Source organism: Rattus norvegicus, chromosome 13 (assembly GCF_021556685.1).
Source record: "Rattus norvegicus strain SHRSP/BbbUtx chromosome 13, alternate assembly SHRSP_T2T, whole genome shotgun sequence".
NCBI lineage: Eukaryota > Metazoa > Chordata > Mammalia > Rodentia > Muridae > Rattus > Rattus norvegicus.
The window spans coordinates 98,786,317-98,810,580 of NC_141546.1; the positions used below are offsets into that span (position 1 = coordinate 98,786,317).

Genomic DNA, 24,264 nt, shown 5'->3' on the forward strand with positions numbered 1-24,264 from the left:
TCACCAAGGTCGAGGATAAGAAGAGCAATAGATCCATGTTCTTTGTCACCTAAGAAAATGGACGCTGTTGAGGATTGGGAATCCATCTGAAACGCATGGAGAGTATAGGTTCTTTGTGCCCCCCTCCCCCACCCTGCAGAATCCTCTCAACACGTGCTGAGCAAAGGGTTTGGGAGCACAAAGCACCAGTACCAGTCCTTGAGAGTTCATAGCAGGCTACTGTGTGTCCTGGATGCTGTCTGTCCACTACAGACTGAGTGTCTGCTCTGCAGCCTTTGATCCTACCAAACCCTTCCCTTTTGCAATGGAAATAAGTATTCTGCAAACACCCAGCTATTTTGCCTTGGGATTGCATGACTTGGTTTTTTGTTTTGTTTTTGTTTTTGTTTTGTTTTGTTTTTTGTATTTACAAGGGCTCACAACTAACAGCTTGCCTTGAGTTTCAGAGTAGATATTAGTGATATTTCAAAACACCCCGGAACTGCTAAGACTGAATGAACTTCTCACGTTGTTAAGGAGTTATGAGTCACTGAAGGTCAGGGGTAGAATGTCATCATGATAGTCTGTGTCAGGGATCAGTTAGACATTCCTGGGGAGAGAAATCTCAGTTGAGGGATAGTCTCCATCAAATTGAGCTGTGGACATGTCTGTGGGGGTGTGTTCTTGATTACTAATTGATGTTGGAGGGGCCCGTTGTGAGTAGTACCAATCTTAGGAAAGTGGGCCTGGCCTACGTAAGGAGAGTGGCTGAACGTGAGCCTGGAAAGGAGCCAGGAAGCAGTTCTCCTCCAAAGTCTCTGCTTCCGTTTCCGTTCCCAGCTCCTGCCTGAGCCCCTGCTTTAGTTTGCCTCCATGACGAACTTTAACATGAAAACCAAACCAACCTTTCCTCCCCAGGTGGTTTTGGTCAGATTTTATCACAAGAGAGAAGCAAAACAGGTCAGTCATGGTTTGGACTTGAAATGCCCTCCATAAATTCCCATCTCCAACTGACGGTTTTGGAGCCTTTGCAAGGTAGGTGTCTACCTTGAGAAAGTGAGTCACCGGAGTGTGTAGCTAGCGCTCTATCTTGTTCCAGGAACCACCTTTCACTTCCTGGATGCCATGAGGTAAACACCTTTGCCTCCCTCCCCCATTCCCTCTTCACCAAGATGCCTGAACTCACCACAGACACCAGAAACACACCAACCAGAAAGTGGTTGGTTACTCCTACAGCGGCCTCACCACTATTAAATGAAAAGACACAGCTCGCCTGGCAAGTTGGTAGTGTAGCATGTGAGTAGAATTGCTGAGGACAGTTATCTCCCGGCAGCCTATACGGCACCTTCCAGCACCTTGAGGGAGGAAGTCTCAAGATCAGATTCAAGTTGAATTCTCTGTGTTCTGTGACCAAAGCATGTGGCGTCTTCAGCAATAGGATCTTTGTTTAAATAAGGATGTGCATGCGCTTACATTAGTTTATCTGTACCATGTATGTATAGGTAACTTCAGAAGCCAGAAGGCATAGATAGGATCCCCTGCAACTAGAGACACAAGCAGTCATGAGCTGCCTGGTGTGTGTGCTAACTACACTTAGGTCCTCTGAAAGGGCAGTAATCACTCTTACCCACTGAGCCATCTCTTCCCTCCCCCCCCCCTCGGTATTAGGATCTCATAATCTAGTTCTAGAGGGCTAGCAGCAGCATGTGGAAACAGCTCATATTGTTTGAGAGGCCACAGGGACCTCCCTGGCCAATAGCTCATAGGGAAGTAGCCTACCCTTGCACAGGGATTTTCATTTAATAAAATATGGATTCTCAGAGCACTTTACCATCCTCAGGAGGTGTTTCTATTCAAACGTATGTCTTTAATTTTAATTTTAACTAATTCACAAAGCAGCAGGTTTCTTTATGGCTTTTTCATACAGCCTTGGGTTCAGTTGTACCCTTCCCCTTCCCCTGCTCCCCATCCTACTTTATATACAGATTTCAAAGTATGAGGCTGAGGTGGAACCTGCCTGTTGTCATCCCATATTCCTCACAGTTCTAACCTCTCGAGGTGTCCAGTGAATCTTCAGCTTTGCCCACTGTGTTTAGGTGTCACTCCTGGGGAACTCAACTATACACCACCCTGTCTCCTAGGCTTCTCTTTGGAATCTTGGTGGAGGCCTCCATCACCTTACAACTTCCATAGGACCATAAAACCAACATCACATGAATGCTAACAATGTCTTCTGCCCACTATAGTGGTACCTAGACTATCTCAGATCCCTGTCACAGTGTCCCCTCAAGTGTCCAGGCAGCTGATTTCAACAGACACTTACTTCTCTGGGTGACTCTTGGAACTAGAAGTGTGACAGGCCAAGACAGTGCTGTGGTGCCGCCATCTTGTATCCTTGAGGAAGCCATTTTAGTTTTGATTGAAATTTGATCTTCATGATTGGAAGCTCCATGAAAAATTACCCAACTCTATTCAATAGTCAGTGTTTATAACATTATAAATAGATGAGTATTATTCACAAGGGAACTATTTAGTACATCATGATTACATTTCTATTCATAAACAATATTTCCTTACTATATCTACAGAGGAAACGTGCTGTCTCTGGAATAGTCACAATTACTGCTGTGAAGAAGACAAAGTTGGAAGACCTCTTACTCCCCCAACTAAAGTCCCCTGTCACTTGTTCCATTGTATACCTGCACCATGGGCTGTATTCACCTTTCTATGACCATCCTCGTATGCTGTAGCCTTCTCCTCTTTCAAATGGTCATAGGTTAAGTAGGCCACAGCGTACAGAGGATTGCAGAAGCATTAGCTGTGTCAGACATGACTATCTCCAAGAACACCCGGCCCCATCCTCTCCCCATCCTCCTCCACCTGATTTGGCCTCCTCCCTCTGGTTGGTATCAGCACCAATCCGGCCTTCCAGAATTTTGTACAGCACCATCCCTGTCTCCAGATGATAATAGTGTGTCTTATTATTTGATTGTTCGTTTAGAGCTGTTTTGGGTGGTGGGAGCAAGTTTAAGACAGGGGCTATGTAGTTCAGGCTGGCCTTGAACTCATGATCCTCCTGTTTCCTTCTTCTGAGAGCTGGGATTACAATGGTGTGCCCCCATGGTCAAGTCTTTCACATAAGACCTGATAACTGAGTCTGTACCTCTTCCCCTTGGCAACCTGCACCACTGTGATTATCTAAACTATGGATGTTTCCTCAGAGACTAAGGTACAGCTTTTCCCTCATGCTTGCCACTGACTGATTGGCTAGCTTCCAGATCTTACTTCCTCCATGGCTGGCTCTCTTTGGTGGTTAACCTCTCTGTGTGAGAACATTGTCTGTTCCAAAACTTCCCTAACCAGCTTAGTAATACATGAAATGTCCATTTTAGAAATTTATTCCTTGGCATTTAAACTTTTAGTTGAGGGGCAGGGGAAACGGTCCAGTGATTGAAAGCACATAATGCTCTTGCCAAGGATCCATGTTTGATTCTCAGCACCCACATCAGGTAACTCACACCACCCACAACTCCAGGTCTGAGAGTGGGGGAGGAAGGATTTTGTGCTTCCGACTTCTGTTGGCACCTACACTCATGTGCCCACACCTACACTCATGTGCCCACACCTACACTCATGTGCCCACACCTACACTCATGTGCCCACACCTACACTCATGTGCCCACACCTACACTCATGTGCCCACACCTACACTCATGTGCCCACACCTACACTCATGTGCCCACACCCACACTCATGTACCCACACCCACACTCATGTACCCACACCCACACTCATGTACCCACACCTACACTCATGTGCCCACACCCACACTCATGTGCCCACACCTACACTCATGTACCCACACCTACACTCATGTACCCACACCCACACTCATGTACCCACACCCACACTCATGTGCCCACACCCACACTCATGTGCCCACACCTACACTCATGTACCCACACCTACACTCATGTACCCACACCTACACTCATGTGCCCACACCTACACTCATGTGCCCACACCTACACTCATGTGCCCACACCTACACTCATGTGCCCACACCTACACTCATGTGCCCACACCTACACTCATGTGCCCACACCTACACTCATGTACCCACACCTACACTCATGTGCCCACACCTACACTCATGTGCCCACACCTACACTCATGTGCCCACACCTACACTCATGTGCCCACACCTACACTCATGTGCCCACACCCACACTCATGTGCCCACACCTACACTCATGTGCCCACACCCACACTCATGTGCCCACACCTCCTCACAGGCACACACCCACACTCATGTGCCCACACCTCCTCACAGGCACACACCCACACTCATGTGCCCACACCTCCTCACAGGCACACACCCACACTCATGTGCCCACACCTCCTCACAGGCACACACCCACACTCATGTGCCCACACCTCCTCACAGGCACACACCTACACTCATGTGCCCACACCCACACTCATGTGCCCACACCTACACTCATGTACCCACACCCACACTCATGTGCCCACACCTCCTCACAGGCACACACCTACACTCATGTGCCCACACCCACACTCATGTGCCCACACCTACACTCATGTACCCACACCCACACTCATGTGCCCACACCTCCTCACAGGCACACACCTACACTCATGTACCCACACCCACACTCATGTGCCCACACCTACACTCATGTACCCACACCCACACTCATGTGCCCACACCTACACTCATGTACCCACACCTACACTCATGTGCCCACACCTACACTCATGTGCCCACACCTACACTCATGTGCCCACACCCACACTCATGTGCCCACACCTCCTCACAGGCACACACCCACACTCATGTGCCCACACCTCCTCACAGGCACACACCCACACTCATGTGCCCACACCTCCTCACAGGCACACACCTACACTCATGTACCCACACCCACACTCATGTGCCCACACCTACACTCATGTGCCCACACCTCCTCACAGGCACACACCCACACTCATGTGCCCACACCTCCTCACAGGCACACACCCACACTCATGTGCCCACACCTCCTCACAGGCACACACCTACACTCATGTACCCACACCCACACTCATGTGCCCACACCTACACTCATGTGCCCACACCTACACTCATGTACCCACACCCACACTCATGTGCCCACACCTACACTCATGTACCCACACCCACACTCATGTGCCCACACCTCCTCACAGGCACACACCTACACTCATGTGCCCACACCCACACTCATGTGCCCACACCTACACTCATGTACCCACACCTACACTCATGTGCCCACACCTACACTCATGTGCCCACACCTACACTCATGTACCCACACCCACACTCATGTGCCCACACCTACACTCATGTACCCACACCTACACTCATGTGCCCACACCTACACTCATGTGCCCACACCTACACTCATGTGCCCACACCCACACTCATGTGCCCACACCTCCTCACAGGCACACACCCACACTCATGTACCCACACCTCCTCCCAGGCACACACCTACACTCACACCCACACTCATGTGCCCACACCTCCTCACACACACATGCATACACTCATGTGCCCACACCTCCTCACACACACATGCATACACTCATGTGCCCACACCTCCTCACACACACATGCATACACACACTTAAAGATAAAAAGCTTTAGACTTTATCTGAATACACTCAGCTAATCTTTAAGAGACAGTAAAAAAAAAATGGGGATTGAAAAATAAGTCAAGGGGTTGGGGATTTAGCTCAGCGGTAGAGCGCTTGCCTAGCAAGCGAAAGGCCCTGGGTTCGATCCCCAGCTCCGAAAAAAAAAAGAAAAATAAGTCAAAACAACCTCCATGTGTGCTTTACACCTTTGTGTAAGATCAGTCTTGATGTCTCCTCAGCGCGCACACACACATACACACACACACACTCATACACACTCAGACTCATATACACAAGCTCATACACACTCATACACATACTCACACACTCATATAGACATACACGCACTCATATATACATACACTCACACACACACTCATACTCACTCAGACTCATACACACACTCACATACTCATACAAACACACTCACACAAACATACACACACTCACATACTCATACACACACTCATACATTCACACACACTCATATACACACACAGACATACACACACTCACATACTCATACACACTCTCTCGCACACATTCATATACACACTTACACAGACACACTCATACACACACACATACACACACACACACACACACACACACACACACACACACACACACATACACACAGTCCTCCCCAACTGAGTTTCACAATTTCCCATCTACTTCATGATCTCTTAGATTGGTTTCCTCTTATTTCCCCCACAAGTATCTCAGCCATAGAGTCTAATACACTTGAAGACTAGACTGTACACTAGAGTGTCCAGTTCCTCTGTCTCTTTTCTTAGAATTTCTTTTACTTACACATACAACCTTTGCCTGCATGAGAGCATGTGTACCATGATATGTGTGTCTGGTGCCCATGGAGGTGAGAAGAGAGTATCTGATCCTCTGATGCTGGAATTACAAATGGCTGTGAGCCACCAGGTGGGTTCTGGGAACTGAATCTGGGTCCTCTGCAAGAGCAGAGGCTCCTGACCTTTTACGGCTCCTCTTGCTGATGATTACTCTCCCTTATCCACTTGACTGTGACTGGGGTTAGGATTACTGTGGAAGTGCATGACTTTGGGGGTCTGTATTAGAGTTGTTTCCAGAAAGGCTTAACTGAGAGTAAAACCCACCTTAAATGTGTGTGGCACTATCCCATGGGCTGGGAAAAGTGAGCTGAACACCAGCAGTTTCTCAGTCTCTCTCTCTCTCTCTCTCTCTCTCTCTCTCTCTCTCTTTCTCTCTCTCTCTTTCTCTCTCTCTCTCTCTCTCTCTCTCTCTCTCTCTCCCCCTCTCTCTCTCCCCCCCTCAGAACCCCCCTCTCTCTTCTTCCTTAGTGCAGACACACTATGACCAGCTTCCTCACACTCCTGCCTCCAGGCCTCCTCTGCCACAACACCCTGCCTCATCCAACTGTGAGTCAAAAGAAACCCTTCCTTCCTTAAGCTGATCTCTTGAGGTGTTTTGTCAGAGCAACATAAAGAGTAGCATCAATAACACACTACTGTAGGGTCCTCATAGCAACCGTCACTGCCTAAAACATTGCAAGGGGGAAGGGGCCACATCATGGTTTCCATGCTAGGAGAAACAATGGAGGGGGGTCTTCCTTGGCTAGCATCCTGAAGACAGAGATCCTTCCCCCACCTGAAAAATTCAACCCCAGTTCCTCCCTTGTTCTTAAATCAACATAAAAATGCCGGACCCATGGGAGTCATGAGGGGTTTAAGAGCAAATGTGCTAAGTACCCAGTGTTCCTTTGCTCTTTTGTCACCCTATTGCTAGTAGGGGACAGTTAAAGGTCCCCAGGGGTGCTATCAGAAGGGTTAGTAGAGGGCCAGGAAAGGGCCCATGGCGCTGTGGAGGGTAAGGGTTTGTTTATTCCAGACAAGTTCCAATTGTCCACGTCCACCAGGCCAAATTCCAGAGTCTGTAAATGCATTAGGGACCATCTGCCTGGAGCCTCACCGGAGCTGCCCGACCTAAACAAGAAGCCGCTCCGTCCTTGCAGGAGCACCAGTACTAAGGGGAACCTGGTTCAACAGGCCTCTGGCCTCCAAGTAAATAAATGTGTAGGACAGACACCATAAACATTTTCCCCACCCTGACATCAGATCTGCGGAGTCCTCAGCCCCTCTATGCTGGGCAGACCGTAATTACAGGATATGTTAAATTTTCTTTATAGCTAGTCCTGATGGTTGTTGAGTGACCACACCAGCCAGTACAGCAACCCGCTCTGGTCTGCTACCTCGCGTAACGAAAACCAGATGTTTGAAGTTAGTAATCAATACAGCTCTTGGCCTGAGTCAAGTAGGGCTCACTGTTTGCTTGGAGGAGCCATAAAGCGTAGTGATAAGAACTGGGGCTGCCACTCCTGAGAGAGATAAGCTGCTCGACACCCCAGAGGTGAGTGGGGAGAGAAAGGAGCCAACGACAAGAACCCACGGGCTTCCTCAGTACAAGAAGTGTCTTGGAGTGCCAAAGCCCTCAAGTTCTCTTATTTGGATAACAACGGGGATCTTTGCTGAGAAATCAGTGGCAGGCATTATGTACTAATCACTACTGCTCTTGTTTGTCATTTGATACATTGTGTTTTGAATTATTTTATATATAAGCTGGATAGTACTTACCGGGTATAAGCATATAGCGCCATCCTGGGAAAATAGATTAAATTCTATGTAAGAGGTCTGTGAAGAGAATATATCACAGACACTCATGACTTGAGTGAAATTCCCATCTAAAACTGTCACCTACCTAAAATAAAAGCCACCAAGTGGGAGTTGAGAATCCTATACTCAGTTATATGCTTTGACTGACTGTTCGAGGTGCCATGGAAGATGGTGGCCCATAGGCAAGGGTGAGTCTTGATGGGTGGAGAGTAGAGTTGGGTGAGCTCCTTTGGACAGGAAACACAATGCACAGACATAATGAACTTTAAGCTTCATTTGCTTAATTAGCTGAAATTCCAAAATGGACTCATTTATGTGGGTGGTAGGGGATTGAGCTTGGCTTCGTCCCCATTCATGGGGAACGCTTGACCAACTGAGCCAGCTGGTTGTTTCATCTGAAAAGTTTCAGTAAAGGACACCCAGTGCTTGCTGCTAAGCTGCCAGTCCACCGTCATGTCCAATGGGCCTGTTGGTAAACTTTGGTGAGTTTCAATTTCAGCAGGTAGCAATTTCAGATGGGAATGCTCACTCAAGTCATAGGTGTCTATGGTTTATTTTTTTTCATAGACATCCTTTATAGAATTTTATCTATCTTCCCAGGATGGCAATGCTGGCTTATGCCCAATTAGTTACAAATGAGCTTGCAGTTTACAGTTTTTTATTTATTGATATTCTATCAATTGATTGATTTTAAATCAAACAAAAGTCAAATAGCTCTGTGTGTGTGTGTGTGTGCGTGTGTGTATACACATGCACACACACACACACACACAATTGCACACACAAGAGAAGGACCAAGGTTGACATTGGGTGTCTTTCTCTCTCACTCCCTACCTTGGTTTATGAGGTGGTGTCTCTCACGAAATCTGGAATTCACTGATTAGCTAGAATAGCTGGCCATGGATCTCAAAGGGCCCAGTCAGTGTGTGTTCCTCTCTACCCAGCTCTAGTCACAGGCAGCACCACACCCGCATTTTCTGTGTGTGGTAGGGAGCTGAACCCAGGTCCTCACGCTTCTCCACCATGCACTTCACTGACTGAGCCATCTCATCCCTGTCGATGGGTCTTCCTGTGAGCACAATACCATATGTAGAGCACCCACTCCACTTCTCCATTATCACGTAGAACAACCAAGCAAGCATCACTTCACATTATCTACCCAGGAAGCAATTTACTTTGTGTTGTTAAGGACCCAGCTCAGGGCCTTGAGTGTGTGATAGCAAAGTGTTCTTCACTGGGCCATGTACTCAGTCATTCTGTTGGGACACTGCCTCGATGACTGCCAGTACCCTCTCAGACGTATACCAAGGAAACACCTGAGATAGCATCTCCAAAGCACTGATTTTGACCTGATTCAAAAGCTGGTCCGTTTTAAAGGATCAGGAACTTTTCAAAAGAGACATTAGAAAAGCTACAAGGACGGGCGGGGTGCTGGGAAACACTCTCTTTAGGACACAACTGGAGCAGGGCACCCATGAACTCACCACAGCTATGAGTAGCTGCATATGGTGACATCAACAAGGTCAGCCAACATTCGGACAGGTAGCACTAATTGAACACAGTGGGTTATTAACAAAGAAAGAAAGGCCACAGGAGGGTGCAGATGCATTGGGGTGCCTGGGGAGGAAAAGAAAGGTACAGCAGGATGTGTATGTTCAAAATGCATTGTCCACATATATGAACTGTTGGCATAAGAGACCTTCTATGGTTTTTCTTTAAAAGCTTAAATCCTTTCAATGTCACCTCAAAGAAAAGATCCTCGAATCCCCACATCTCATCCTCTCTGTTGTCTGGGTTCGTCTAAAGCAGAATGCTTAATCTTTTGGAGAAGAGAGGTGAAAGCCATTCTGCTCCATTGGTGGAGTGTTGCCTCATGCAACTGTGACAGTTAATGCACTCTTTGTCACCGCAAGGACAGCTGGGAAGGATTCCTTCCCTCTCCCTCTGGAGGAAACTGTTCAACTTTCCAAGCCTCTGGAGATGGTTTCAGCCCTGTTTGTGCCTTCAGCGCCGAGGCTGAAATGAGCTGAACTCCCAGAGCTCTAGGAACACCTGCCTTCCAGCGAGACGCGGACATTAATCAAAATCAAATGGAGAGGATTGGGGAGTTGTATGTCATCTACGAGAACCACACTCAGTTCCTCTCCCCGAGGAGGCATGATTGAGAGCTGATTGCAAACTCTTCTTGATGATGCTGCTAAAAAATCTGTCTGAAAATCCCCATCCCCTCCTTACAAGATGGATTATATTGGGCAGCATGCAGTCGTGATTACATGGCACTAAGTTTAGCTCAGTCAGACGTCTTCGTGAAAGCATCACCCATGCTTGCCAGCCGCCGATCACTGAGTTAACGTTCACCCCGTTTGGGACAGAAGGAGAAAAGTCAGCAACTTCCTGCCCCTGTAAATGAGCAGACGCTGTATTAAGACTAAACCTAGGCGGGAGCAGAAGGATGCCTTATCTCCTCCAGTGGTGAGGCCTGGCCTAGGCTATCTCAAACCATCCCAGTGCGCGCCTGTTTCTCATTGACACAAGAAAGGTGGAGAGAGGAGAGGCCCTTTTGGATGCCCATCTCGCCAACCTCATCCACAAAAGAACTACCCTCCAGTATTTGGGGAGGTAAGTAAGCCACCACCAACCCCCTCCCCCAAGCCTTGTTCTTTCCAGCACCAAAGTGGATGGAGGTCTTCCTGTGGCCTGCTGGAAATTACACTGCGATCCTGGGAAGCATGTTGATGTATTCTAAGAAAGCAATGGCCCCAGAATTCTTTTCTAATTTCCATATTGTTTCTAGTGTTTGGGGATTTTGTGGTTGGTTGGTTGGTTGGATGGGTGGATGGGTGAGTGGGTGAATAGCTTTTGTTTTTATTTACTAAACTTTCTAAGAAGTTTCTAGTGAGTTTTAACCTACCCTGCTTCTCATTCTTCGAGTTCTTACTTCTGGCTGAAGCCATACCAGGGGAGGATGCTCACCTGAACGACGCTTCTGTATTTTATCATGGCTTCAGTATTTGACCTTCAAGGATTTAGGAATGTCGATTTACACTACTAACACCATTGATTTTCCCTTTTCCCCACCAGGAAATGATTTCTTTGTTAGAGGTGGGACCTTGTGTATCAGGGCTAGGAGCCCCATCTGGCTTGAACCTGTGCAGGTCTTGTGCATACCGCTAGTCTCTGTAAGTCCCTATGTCGTGCATCAGTCCTGCTGTGTCTGGATGATGTGGTCTTAGAGGCATCTACCACATCTGGCTCTTACAAACTTTATGCCTTGTGGGGAAGGGTTTGATAAAGACATCCCATTTAGGGCTGACCACATACTCCAGAGTCTCTCGCTCTCTGAATATTGTCCAGTTATGGGTCTCTATTAATTACCAAGCAGCTTCTCTGATGATTGTTAAGTGATGCACTAATCTACAAGTGAAGCTAATATTGGAAGCCATTTTACTGCTATGTTCCATTAGCAGAACATAGTGGCAGGTTTTTCCCTAGGGTCCTACACCTATCTAGCCTCAAGTTTTTTGGCCACTTTAATAGGATTGGGTGCGGGTTCAATCTCATGAAGTGGGTCTTAAGTCTAATTTTTTGAAAACCATTGTTTATCCCCATAACATCTGGGCCAGTATTGCACCAGCATATCCTGTAGGGAGCCCACGACTGTAGGTCACAGGGTCTGCAGCCGGGGGATGTTGGTGATTACCGTGATTACTTTTATCCACTGGTGGCTAATGTGTGTGCTAGAAATTTAAATAACGAATTCAACTTTTGTAATTAGCTGTGTGGGATAGAGTCATTAACCACGAGCCCTAACTTCTCAGAGTCTCACTTTTCTTACCTCTAAAATTAGGGATTAATATAACGACCAGCTGTGTGCATATAATACTTACATGAGTGGGTTGACGTGAACTTTCCTTGTACACCGATCAATTGAGACTACATTCTGGGTTTAATCTTGCCTCTCAGGGGCTGGCCTGTATGGTGAGTTTAAGAATAGCCTTGAGTCCATAGTGAAACCCTTTTTCAAATAAAACGAAAAACTAAAATTTTAAAAAAGAAATCATCAGAACTATTTTTAGGAGCAAAGAAAGCCTTCAAAGGCTTCATTTTCTTACATTCCTGCCCATGCAGGCAAGGGATCAACATTACTGTGTGTCTCAGTCAGGGCTTCTACTCCTGCACAAATGTCAGGACCAAGAAGCAAGTAGGGGAGGAAAGGGTTTATCCAGCTTACACTTCCACATTGCTGTTCATCACCAAAGGAAGTCAGGACAGGAACTCAAGCAGGTCAGGAAGCAGGAGCTGATGCAGAGGCCATGGAGGGATGTTACTTACTGGCTTGCTTCCCCTGGCTTGCTCAGCTTGCTTTCTTATAGAACCCAAGACCACCAGCCCAGGGATGGCCCCACCCACAAAGGGCTGGGCCCTCAGCCCTTAATCACTAGTTGAGAAAATGTCTTACAGCTGGGTCTCAAGGAGACATTCCCTCAATTGAGGCTCCTTTCTCTGTGATAACTCCAGCTGTGTCAAGTGGACACACAGAACCAGCCAGCACAACAATGTTGTTTTTCAATGAAAAAATAAGACCAGAAGAGTTTGTAGAAATCCTTGCCTTCCCTCAGCCAGGCTATGGCAGTACCTGCTGAGAAAGGGATCTACATGAACAGAGCAAGTCCATACGTCCACAGGCATCCTACGAGCAGCACCTGTTCCACGTCTAGGTCTGACGTAAAGACCCTATAGAAGATCCTTCAAGAAGACAGAGCTCCCAAAGTAAAGACCTTAGTTTTTATGAAACTCAATCTATTTCATCAATTGCTCAATCAATAAGTCTTTATTGGAACATACTACGTGAACAGCTTCGTAATAATACAGGCATCCTGTCTATTTAGGGAGTTCTCACAATGTAGGAAGTGTCTTAATATATGGCTCTATTGCCTTAAGAATGGATCGGGGGCACAGTTACTATAAGGGTGTAAATTAGAACACAAGAATCTTATGGAAAACATGGAGCTGGGGCTCACTGAACGTATAGCAGATGTAGGCACGGTGGTGTGTGCTTGAATCCGAGCACTGCAGAAGTGCATGCTATGTATCGATGCTTGCTGTTCTCTGCCTACCCAAGAGGGCTCTGGGCTCCAACCTATCTGCTTTCCAGTCACCCTGAAAGGAATCCCAGTGAGTCCCGGCAGGCAGAGTAAAACAAATTCTGCATTGTCTTTATCACAGAAACCCACAGATAAGGGTCTGGTTGTAATCAAGAGCCTGGAAGAGCTCCCTCCTCAATACCCACAAGGCTGTTGTGGGGCGCTCCATCAAAAGCAGTTTCTGCTACAAATCTGTCAGGCTCCTCAAAGCCTGCTCAACGCTCCCTTGCCTCGCTTCTTTTTGAGCAAATGACTCGGTCTTGCAGTTCAGTCCCGAGTTCCCTTGAATTATCTTCTCAGAGTGTTGGAAAATAAATGTTCTATCCATGCATGAACATTAACAAATGAGGGAATATGGTGGATCAGAGTTGAGCGCTCACTGTGGCTATGACTGCGTTCTGATGAGTCAACAAGTCTTTGGCTTGGTAAAAGCCGGGGGCGGGGGCCCTCTCAACACCCCACCAGGAACACAAAAGATACAAGCTGAGGCTCCATGCTCCCCACTCCTCCCACCTTCCTCTATCCATAGGCATCCAGAAAGCTGGGTAGCAGTAAACGAAACGTTTATCCTTTAATTCTCAGATGCCCATGATGTGAAGAAATAATAACCAGGAAAATATCCCGAGGACGTCAGAGGAGGGAAATGTGCAGGACAGACAAGACGCCGCTGCTAGTTTCTGTCTCTGCTTTACTTTTAAATACGAAACATGAGGAACTAGGGAGAAATAGTTCCAGCTTTTGCTAAAACCAGAAAGAGGGTATTTTATTGCTTTGGTTAAACTTCTTACATTCTTAAGTTGTTCGGCTACTCAACACACTTCGTTGAGCATCATAAAACTCCAGAGTAGAAATGGAGCTTGAAAAGTGACCCACTTCGCTCCCAGCCTGAAGGGCGGGCCAATAAGAGAGGGAGCTAGGCCACACTAAGTCTAAAACTAGCTCTATGACCTTGACCTCACAAACTGAACTCTACATGGTGTTTGCTGTCATTCTTCAGTGATGGTGTTCCTCTTTCTTTCCATGGTTACAATGTGGTCCTCAGCCTGTCTAGGTAGCCCAGGCTATCCTCAACCTCAAGATCTTCCTGCCTCACCCTCTAGTATGCCGAGATTACAGGTGAGTACCTGTATCATATTCCTTCACCTAGAATATGATCTTAGTTTTAAAAGAAAGTTCACAACAATTTCCTCACTAGCTTTCCCTTGACCACGTGGTCTCACTGGTACATTTGATTCACACGTGTGATGACAGAAGTCTGAGTCTTTGAACATAGTCAGTTCCTGGCAGCCAAATCCCTATCTTGAATCTCTTTATTTCTCCTCAATCTGACACTGCCTTTCAGGCAGGAGGAGATGGGAGAACAGGGATAAAGGTGAGTTAAGCTTCAAGACTTAGAGGCCAACAGAAGGTGAATCACATGAGCACCCAGAGAAAGCTTCTCCATAGATAGGTAGGTAGGTAGGTAGATAGATAGATAGATACATAGATACATAGATAGATGCATAGACTGATACATAGATACATACATACATAGATATATACATACATAGATACATACATAGATACATAGACTGATACATAGATACATAGATTGATAGATACCTACATACATACATGCATACATACATACATACATTGATACAGAGATACATAGATTGATACATAGATAGATACATAGATGGATGGATGGATGGATGGATGGATGGATGGATGGATAGATGATAGATAAATAGATAAATAGACCCATTTTTTCTTTTTTCTTTTTTTCTTTTCCTGCTTTTCTTTTCTTTTCTTTTTTTCATTGACTGCACCAAATGAACAAAATGCACCTCAGGAGGCCAAAGAGAGCCACCCTCATCATGAGCTAGCCCACAGTATCCTCAGGATAGCCTTGTTCTGAGCTTTACAATAGAAAGTGAGGCCTTCCTGCTAGGGATTGTAGATTCAATATGCAAAGGAAAGCCACTAATGGTATAAAACTGTGTCAGGAAGCCTGCCCTAGGGAGTCAGTCAGAGACAGGCTGGGTGGGGGGGAGGAGTGTAGCGGGAATAGTAGTGGCAGAAAGATCAACTCCTACCTTCTCAGACACCCCAGGAAGACACCCTCAGGCCACCCTCACTGACACTGTTGCCTGAACTACCCATCCCCCTATTTTGCCCTCAGCTCCACTGTCTGTCTCTCACAGAATAAATACTTCCACAAAAGAGGACCACTCTGTTCTCCTCAACGTTCTGGAGATCATACGTGCCCTAGAAAGGTTTGACTTTCTTCCAAGGAAGAGCGCCCAGGCCCTGCTGGGGTGCACCGATGAGCTTTCAGAGGTTTGAGTCCTGGGACCTCAGGGCTCATCTGGCCTCCCCCAGAGGTTTACTCTGGGTCTGCGATCACTTACTGCATAACTCTGGGCTGTGTTTTTAGCAACCAAAGGCTGTGGGGGAACCAGCTGCCATGAAACAGACACGTAAAGAAAACAACTTGAAGCTGAAAATGAAGGACTACAGCTGAAATCTGCTAGCAAGGCAACGTTTCTATTTAGAGTCCTCCCCGCCTCGCCCAGCCCATCCCGCACCACTCCCTACAGGGCCTCGCGCATGAGTCGCTCTCCGCCCTCAGCCATGTTCATAGCTCTCTCATCTCCTTTCTGCTCTCCTGCCATTTACCAGCTCATGGCCCTTCCCCTAAAGGAGAAGCTACAGGTGTTCCAGAAGGTACCGGGACCCCAGAGTCAGGTCAGATTCCTTGATAATGAATGTTAGGAAAATATGAATTTCTCTAAGCCTTCATTTGAAAGGGATCAGACCAGGGAACTCCTAACAACTGTTCTTTTTTTCCTAGAGTGTATAGATACACACACCAGTGTGTACATTCATGTGTGTATATATGTGTGTATGTTCTGTTCCTTTAGGGAACTCTGACTAACAGTGTCCATGTTGGCTTGATCGGGAGATAGAGCCTAGTATCAGATCCTTAGGTCACTAGGATGTACCTTGAGGGAACTGTATTATTCTGTGCTTCTCTCTCTCTCCTAACTCATGATGTAAACCGTTTGCCTCACTATGAACTCACGCTATGGTGCGTTACCCTGGCCACTGCCTCAAAGCAACTGGGCTTCCCAGTTAGGTCCTGGAAGTTCCAGAAACATAATCAAACAAACTTGGCCTTTCTATAGATTAATTGATTCGGGCGGGTCATTATAGTGATAGAAGGCAATCCCCAGCAGTGTGCCTTAGAAGTGGGATGGTATGTGGCGTCATACGGATGAATTGAAGATATACACGCATATCCGTAAGGAAGTGTCAATGGCTACAACACGGATCATTCTGCAACTAGCCCCAAAGTCAGAGTGGAAGTTTGCCTTATTTCACTGCTCGTCTGCCTGCCCTCTGTCTCCAACCATCTTTGTCCCTAGCCATCATCTTGACCTCATGCAGTAATATAAAACTTTATCCAGGAGGGCTCAGAATCCTTAGCAGCCCTGCCTGTTAGAAGTACTAATATTTTGTTCTTTTTCCCCATTAATTAATTATTCACTTTGTATCATTCACAGTCAGCCCCTTCTCCCAGTTCCCTCCTCAGAAGTTCTCCCCTGCATACACACACCCTCCCTTTCACCTCTGAGAAGTGGGAGGTCCCCTCTGGGTACCAACCACCCTGGTACCTTAAGTCACTGCAGGACTGAGGCAGCCTCTCCCACTGTAACCAGACAAGGCAGCCCAGTTAGGGAAGCAGGGTCCATAGGCAGGCAACAGAGTCAAGGTAAGCCTCGGCCCCAATTGTTGGGGGACCTGCATGAAAACCAAACTGCAGATCTGCTACATATGTGCAGGGGGGCCTAGGTCCAGCCCTTGTATGTATGCTCTTTGATTTGTTATTCAATCTCTGGGAGCCCCCAAGGGTCCAGATTAGCATGCAAATACCACCAGTATGCCCAAGATTCCCCTGGGTCCTATGTATGCTTTTACTGGCTCTATTTTAAGCAACGAAAGAACCTACTAGAAGAGTGGTTGCCCTTGGCAGCACAGCAGCCTCCCTTCACCCCTTGGCTTGGTGACGTGGGGGAACATAAGAGCATCCACTTACCGTGGTGTTTACTACAACAAACTCTCTTCACCAGAAAACAGATCTGCAAAGCCATAGAACCCAAAGCGGCAGACTGCAAGTGCGGAAAGCAAATGTTCACAGCTGTCTGCGCAGGAACATCGCTATCAGGACAAACATTTCAGAAGCCCTCTCCCTGCCCCCGCTCTTACCTCCTGCGCAAGCGCGCTCTAGTTAGAGGAGAACGCGCGGTTCAAAGCATCTGAGGCGGTTTGTAAGACGGCTCCTTACTCACTAAGCTCTGCTTTTCCTGCAGACACACTTGCCCACACGGAGCCATGGTGCCCCTCCACAAAGCAGATGCTTCTGCGGGCTGCAGGACAGATTAAGGCCGGGGAATCCCACAAGCATGAAAGTATTACCACACTTGGTCGTTGTAAAATTAGTTCCTCAGTTAGGAGCACTATTATGTGGAATGTCATGTGGCAAATAAAGCATTTGTTAGGCCCACAGATGCTGAGCCCGGCAAATTCTATAGGCAGGAACAGCAAATATATGTCTAGAATAGGGAAGACAGAATTCTGTGTTCCACCTGACCTAAGCGGCCTGATGTGATCAACCTGCCAGAGGGCATTGTCTCCAATGACTTGGACTTGGCTCCTGATACCAGCAGGTTGAGGATCCAACAGTGACACAGTTAGGCTAATAGTAAGGACAAGCTTATGTCATTGAGCCCACGTTTAACTGCCATGGCTACCACTATGGTAATTTTCTTTTCGGCCCATTTTGCAAACACTGGAGTGGCTGGGAAAGAGCTAAACGCTGCCCACAGAGAAGGTCATCTTGGCATCTTAACCTTCCCCATAACAGGTAGACTTCAGTGAGCCCTGACGTGTGGAAAAAACGGTGTTCTCCTTAGAGCCTAATTTTGAGGATTCGTTCTTATACCTTTTCCCTGCATGCCTGTCACAAACCCTTCTGAGTCCTTGAAACAACAGCGTCTGTCTATGAATGACCTGATTCATAAATGGAGACGTCCTTTCCCACTGCCAAAGGAGCCACTGGGCTTGGCTACACTCACTGAACCTATTCTTATGTACTTACTCCATCACTGCCGACATGCAACGGGACTATGCTACAAAAGTCCACCTCTACATAGCACCAACCTCATAGGAAAGCACATGTAAGGTAAGATCAATCCTGTTTTCTCAATTAATACTAGGTAATTGCCCATGATCATCAATATGAACATCTGTAGAGATACACCCAGACAGAAGCAGGGTTAGTGCACGGGAGGAACCACTGGAGCGACCCAAGCCATTTGACCCCGCAATGCACTCACTGACTTAGAACTCCTTAAACCAGCCAGGAATAGTATCACACTTCTTTAGCCCCAAGACTTGGGAGGCAAGAGGCCAGTGGCTCTCTGTGGGTTTGAGGCTAAGCTGGTCAATATAACAAGTTTTAGACCAACCAAGGCTACCTGGTGAGATCCGGCCTTAAAAGGCACACTTCTTAGACCTTCCCAACTGCCTCGAATTGACTGTCTGTGATCCTACTACCTATGTCTACCTTTATGACTTTTGGGGGTCAGAATAATTCCAAGGTCAAATAGAGCAGCTCATGTTACACGGCCGTTTACAGTCATGCTTGGATACTGAATTTCTGCATGACCCAGGAGCAAAATGTATGTTTGTCAGAAGGAAAATTGAATTTGCATAAAGACCCATAACGAGGTCCCCAAACCATAGACGTGCTGCTATTGTCTTGCTCCAGTTCCTCCTACCGCAGAGGCCCAGAGGCTACACATAGAAGCACCTACCTGAGCTTAGCCAGCACTGGATCTGCTGAATAAGCTTATGCCTTAACCCAGACTAACTTACTAACCCAGATGAGCTCCCTCAGCCTGTGAGAGCTTTTCTGTCACTTGCTGAGTCACAGGGGTGCACTCATACATGGTGTGTGTTGTCTCTAGAGTCCATAAAAGGCCACCACAGATTACGGGTTTGTGCTCTTTTTCTGTTCTTCCTTTCTCGGCAGCAGGGACAGGTGGTGTGGACAGCTTTCTTTTTCTCTCTCATTCTTCAAGGTATTTCCCCAAATTCCTCTGAACAGCTGACTCAGAGGCCTTACCACGCATCAAGCGCTAGGAGAGCCACTGACTTATATCCTTTGATACACCAAACACACTCAGGCCAAGGATGCCGCTAATAGAGTGGGTATGTGTGGTACCCAGTGGGATACTGAAATGTAGAGAACAAATCTATAACACCGAAAGTTGAGTGAACATATTATTCAACCTATTTACCCACTCTTTCTTCTTAGCATGTATTTGTTTTCTATGTAGACTAAACAGGAAAGTTAAAATAAAATGTCATAGACGCATCCATTCAGAATCACCGAGGTCTCTGAGGACGGCACCAATGCCTGTTATTCTAATGTGGCAACACTAATTACCTGTGCCAGCTATTATATCAGGCTCCCATTTAGTCCTTTCTTAACATTTCAGCCCTGACTCCATCCATCAAAGAGCCAATGTGGTGTTCTACCAACTATATCTGTTCTGACTATATTTTCAAGAACTGAAGGATATCGTGATAAAAGAAATAAGCCAAACGCATAATATCAAAAGCGCAAGTTTTCTTTCATATGCAGAATCAAAAGTGTGTGTGTGTGTGAGAGAGAGAGAGAGAGAGAGAGAGAGAGAGAGAGAGACAGAGACAGAGAGAGAGAGAGACAGAGACAGAGACAGAGACAGAGAGAGCAGAAGGGAGCAAAAAAGGACTATTTGAAGGGAGGACGGGAACCACGAGGGAGTCAGGGATCGGATATAAATGAAGTACGATTGTACGTGTGTAAACAGATGAATGTGTACAGATATGAACATTCATAATTCTTAAAAGGAACTGAAAATTTAAAAATTAAAAAAGGGAACTGAACAAATAATGCTGATGGCATCATGAGACAGACGTAAGCCAAATCTGTGCTTACAACCATAGCAGTTTAAGAAATTATGTCAGTTAATGTCAGCTCAGCTCAAAGTCAGGGATTCGACAATGTCTAAGAGTCAGGCTTTTTCTCTTTCCATGCGTTCACCCATTAAATGGTTAAAGTTCCCCATGAAGAAGTCTAAGAAAATACCTACAACACAAATTTCATGGCAAGACCAATGGGTTCTTCCAAGGACCCCCTCTCTTCACTTAAGCCAAAGGACTCCATTGGGGGTCTATAGACAAGTCCATGAATGAAATCTGGATGACAGATTGTAACTTGTTACTATGAGGACCCACAATCAGAACCTAGAATGCTTTCATCCATGTCTTCAGTGAGACTTTCCTAGAATCCCATTTCCTGACTCCTAAGACACCATGAGCAAGTCAGCAATATCAAAGATTTCCACAGGTAAAAACCATGGCAACCTTAGCATTAGCAACCTTAATGTCGGTCTTAGTGCTTCCTGCTTGGATCCTTGTTGGGAATCACCTCTTTATCCTTTCCAGCCGGCTCACTATAGAGCTTTGGAACGATAGCAGCATACTCCTTACCAATATTTTGTGACTGCTTTTGGTTTCATACACACAGAAAAAAGTAGACTACTTATGATTTTGTTTTCTGCCTTACTAAATAGTTGTCATTTAGATGGTCCCTGAAAACCAGGGGAAGAGATAAAGTAAAGAAGTTTTGGGATCTCAGTTCATTTTCTGTGGGTCAGAGTTGGATCTAAACAACACTCTACATTGATTAACCTCTGTCATCCAACATCTCCCAAAAGCAAAGGCTACACGTCACATCATTTCTATGATTCTCCAAATGCATTGAAAGACTCTTCGGGTTTAAGGCTGAAAACTCTAAGCTAGCTTTATTCACATATCTGTGGATTTCCCTGGGACATTTCAGACTTCTGTACTACTGAGTCCTCATCCCAAAGAAGGCAAGCTCGGTTTGCTCAAAGGGCACCAGGCTAGCTCTAACAACAGGTGTCATAAACCCCAATGTTCACTCTGCCCACATCATATTTATTAATTGACCAAATCAATGACTCACTGACCAAAGCAATTTCCTTTTCCAAGCCCAGATTCAAGGACTAGAAAAACAAGAAATCCTTCTGATGGGATAACTGACAAAAATCTTATCACAAAGGGGTGGTGCTATGGTTTGAATCCGGAATAAACACACACACACACACACACACACACACACACACACACACACACTGGTTTTAAAGGCTCGTTTCTCAGCTGGTAATGCTATTTTGAGAGTCTGTGAAACCTTTGAAAGGTGGAAGTAGGTCACTAGGAGTAGGGTTGTAAAGGTTATGGTTAGCCTCATTCCCCATTGTACCTTCTGCTTGCCACGATGTGTAGTCTCCACCATACCATACTCCTGCGGTCTGCCTTGCCTTCCCCACCATGACTGAAACATGTGCCAGAATACGCCATTCCCCTCTCAGGTCGTTTTTGTCACGTATACTAGTTACAGCTATGCAAAACTAACTCACGTAGGGAGATAAACAGGGGTATGAGGAATTACTGCATCGTCTTCCCAGCATTATCATACATCCAGCAGTGAAATTGGTCTAGCTGTGAACCCTCTAGCTACATCCTTGCCAGTGCAATAGTGACACCTACATAAGCATAACCAACCATTCTCTGATTGGATTTGAGACCCTATCCACAGGAGGGAATCCATGCCTAGGGCTATAAACAAAATCAAAAACCAGTGGCTGAGGACATCACAGGCCCAATGGAAAAACCTAGAACCCTCATTTTAATATATGGACATGATGTCAAACTGCCTTCTAAAACTTTATGTTTAAGCCCATAGATTGGAGAGCCTTCCAGCCTGACTCAGAGACTTTCCTTTGAAGTGAGCTATGGCTAGGGCAGAGATTTCTAACTGTGCAAGTGTGGAGTATAAGTGACTGCTGTGTGCTTGCCCCTAAATGTCACATCGATGTCATTCCCTCCAAGGCTCGGTGAGCATTGCAGACAAGGAGGTTGACTCCTACTTGGACCGTACTGTTTTCCATCGGCTGCAGATCTGTGCATCATGACCAAATATCTGTGTTTCTCCTGTCTGTCAGGGCATATACAAACCATGGAAATCATACATTTTCTTGTATACATGTTATAAGTGTACTGCATTGTTTCTGGACAGATCCATAGTTTAAAGTTCTTTATCAAAAGGTTTATGGCACGAAAACGTCCCTTGGGACTGGTGAATAATTTACATTGTTGGTTAATACCTGAAGGAGGGGATTCGAGAGTTGGAAGTCTTCGACACCAATGGGAAGTTCTGACATTCGTCTGCTATTCACTCTTTGTATTCCAATGATATAGCTTTTCAATTTAAAAAAATTAATTTAAAGATAACCGTTATATCATTTCTCCCCTTTGGTTTTCTTCCCCCCAACACCTCCCATATCATCTATTTGTTCTCCCATCCCTTGTTCTCCCTCAAATCTACGCCCCACCTCTGTGTTTACTACACACACACACACACACACACACACACACACACACGCACGCACACACACAAACTCACATATGCACATAAATAAAGAACTACAAGGGCTGGAGAGATGGTTCAGCAGTTAGGAGCACCGACTGCTCTTCCAGAGGTCCTGAGTTCAATTCCCAGCAACCACATGGTGGCTCACAACCATCTGCAAAGAGATCCAATGCCCTCTTCTGGTGTGTCTGAAGACAGCTACAGTGTACTTATATATAATAAATGAATAAATCTTTAAAAAAAAAAGAACTACAAGTTTCTGTGTCCATTTATTGTTACTTGTATTATGTAACAATATCTGACCAATTATATTGGATAACCAAAGACCCCATCCCTAGGGAAGACCATTTCTCCTGAGCCTTCCTCAGTTGCCTATGACTTTTTGCTTAGAGGTAGGGCACATGAGATATCTCCTTTGCACATTCCTGTGGCTTTTGATGTGGTTCTTGTTCTGCTCATGTTTCAGCAGCCACATTGAAAGAAAGATGGCAGTACTAATAGTCACCCTGGATAATAATGATTAGCCAGGAATGTCCCTGGGAGAACAGCATAAGATGGCACACGCCAAACACTGAAAAGTCTCTTCACAGAGAGACTGTTAGAGATAGATGGATGGATGGATAGATAGATAGATAGATAGATAGATAGATAGATAGATAGATAGATGGATAGTCTGTTGAAAGAAACTAAAGTCTGAACATGCCCTCCTCTATTTTTCTTGATGCTGGGCCAGTTTAAAACACTACATGTCTTAGTTCCTTACATAAGCCTTAGAAGTACACATGGCTATAGTGGCCAAGCAACTTAATCCTGGCACCCAAGTCTCCCCAAGTAAACTTACTTTATTTCCCAATAACATTTTTACTGGATGGAGCTATTTCAAATGAAAAATGGTGGGGATGATTTAAAATAGATTATTGGGAGGTAGATAATGTTGATAGATAGAAAATAGATTAGATAATAGATAATAGATGCGAAGATAGAAGGCACACAGAAGACATGGATAGATGATTGATAGATGTATGATAGATATATAAATAGATAATAGATAAATAGATGATAGATATATAGATAGATCATAGTTGGATGGATAGATAGATAGATGATTGATAGATATATAAATGTATAATACATAAATAGATGACAGGTATATAGATAGATCATATATAGATGGATAGATAGATGATTGATAGATGGATGATAGATATATAAATATATAATAAATAGATGATAGATATATAGATAGATA

The 24,264-nt window shown here is 45.7% G+C and overlaps 1 long non-coding RNA gene across 1 annotated transcript; it reads right to left on the bottom strand.

Moving 5' to 3' along the window:
- Positions 1 to 8,581: 8,581 nt before the first annotated feature.
- Positions 8,582 to 17,721, bottom strand: LOC148001858 (uncharacterized). The gene is made up of 3 exons (XR_015636373.1): positions 17,547 to 17,721; positions 12,209 to 12,292; positions 8,582 to 10,721 (listed from the first exon to the last, which is right to left on the bottom strand). It is a non-coding gene; the product is annotated as an uncharacterized LOC148001858 (long non-coding RNA).
- Between the last annotated feature and the right edge of the window lie 6,543 nt (positions 17,722 to 24,264).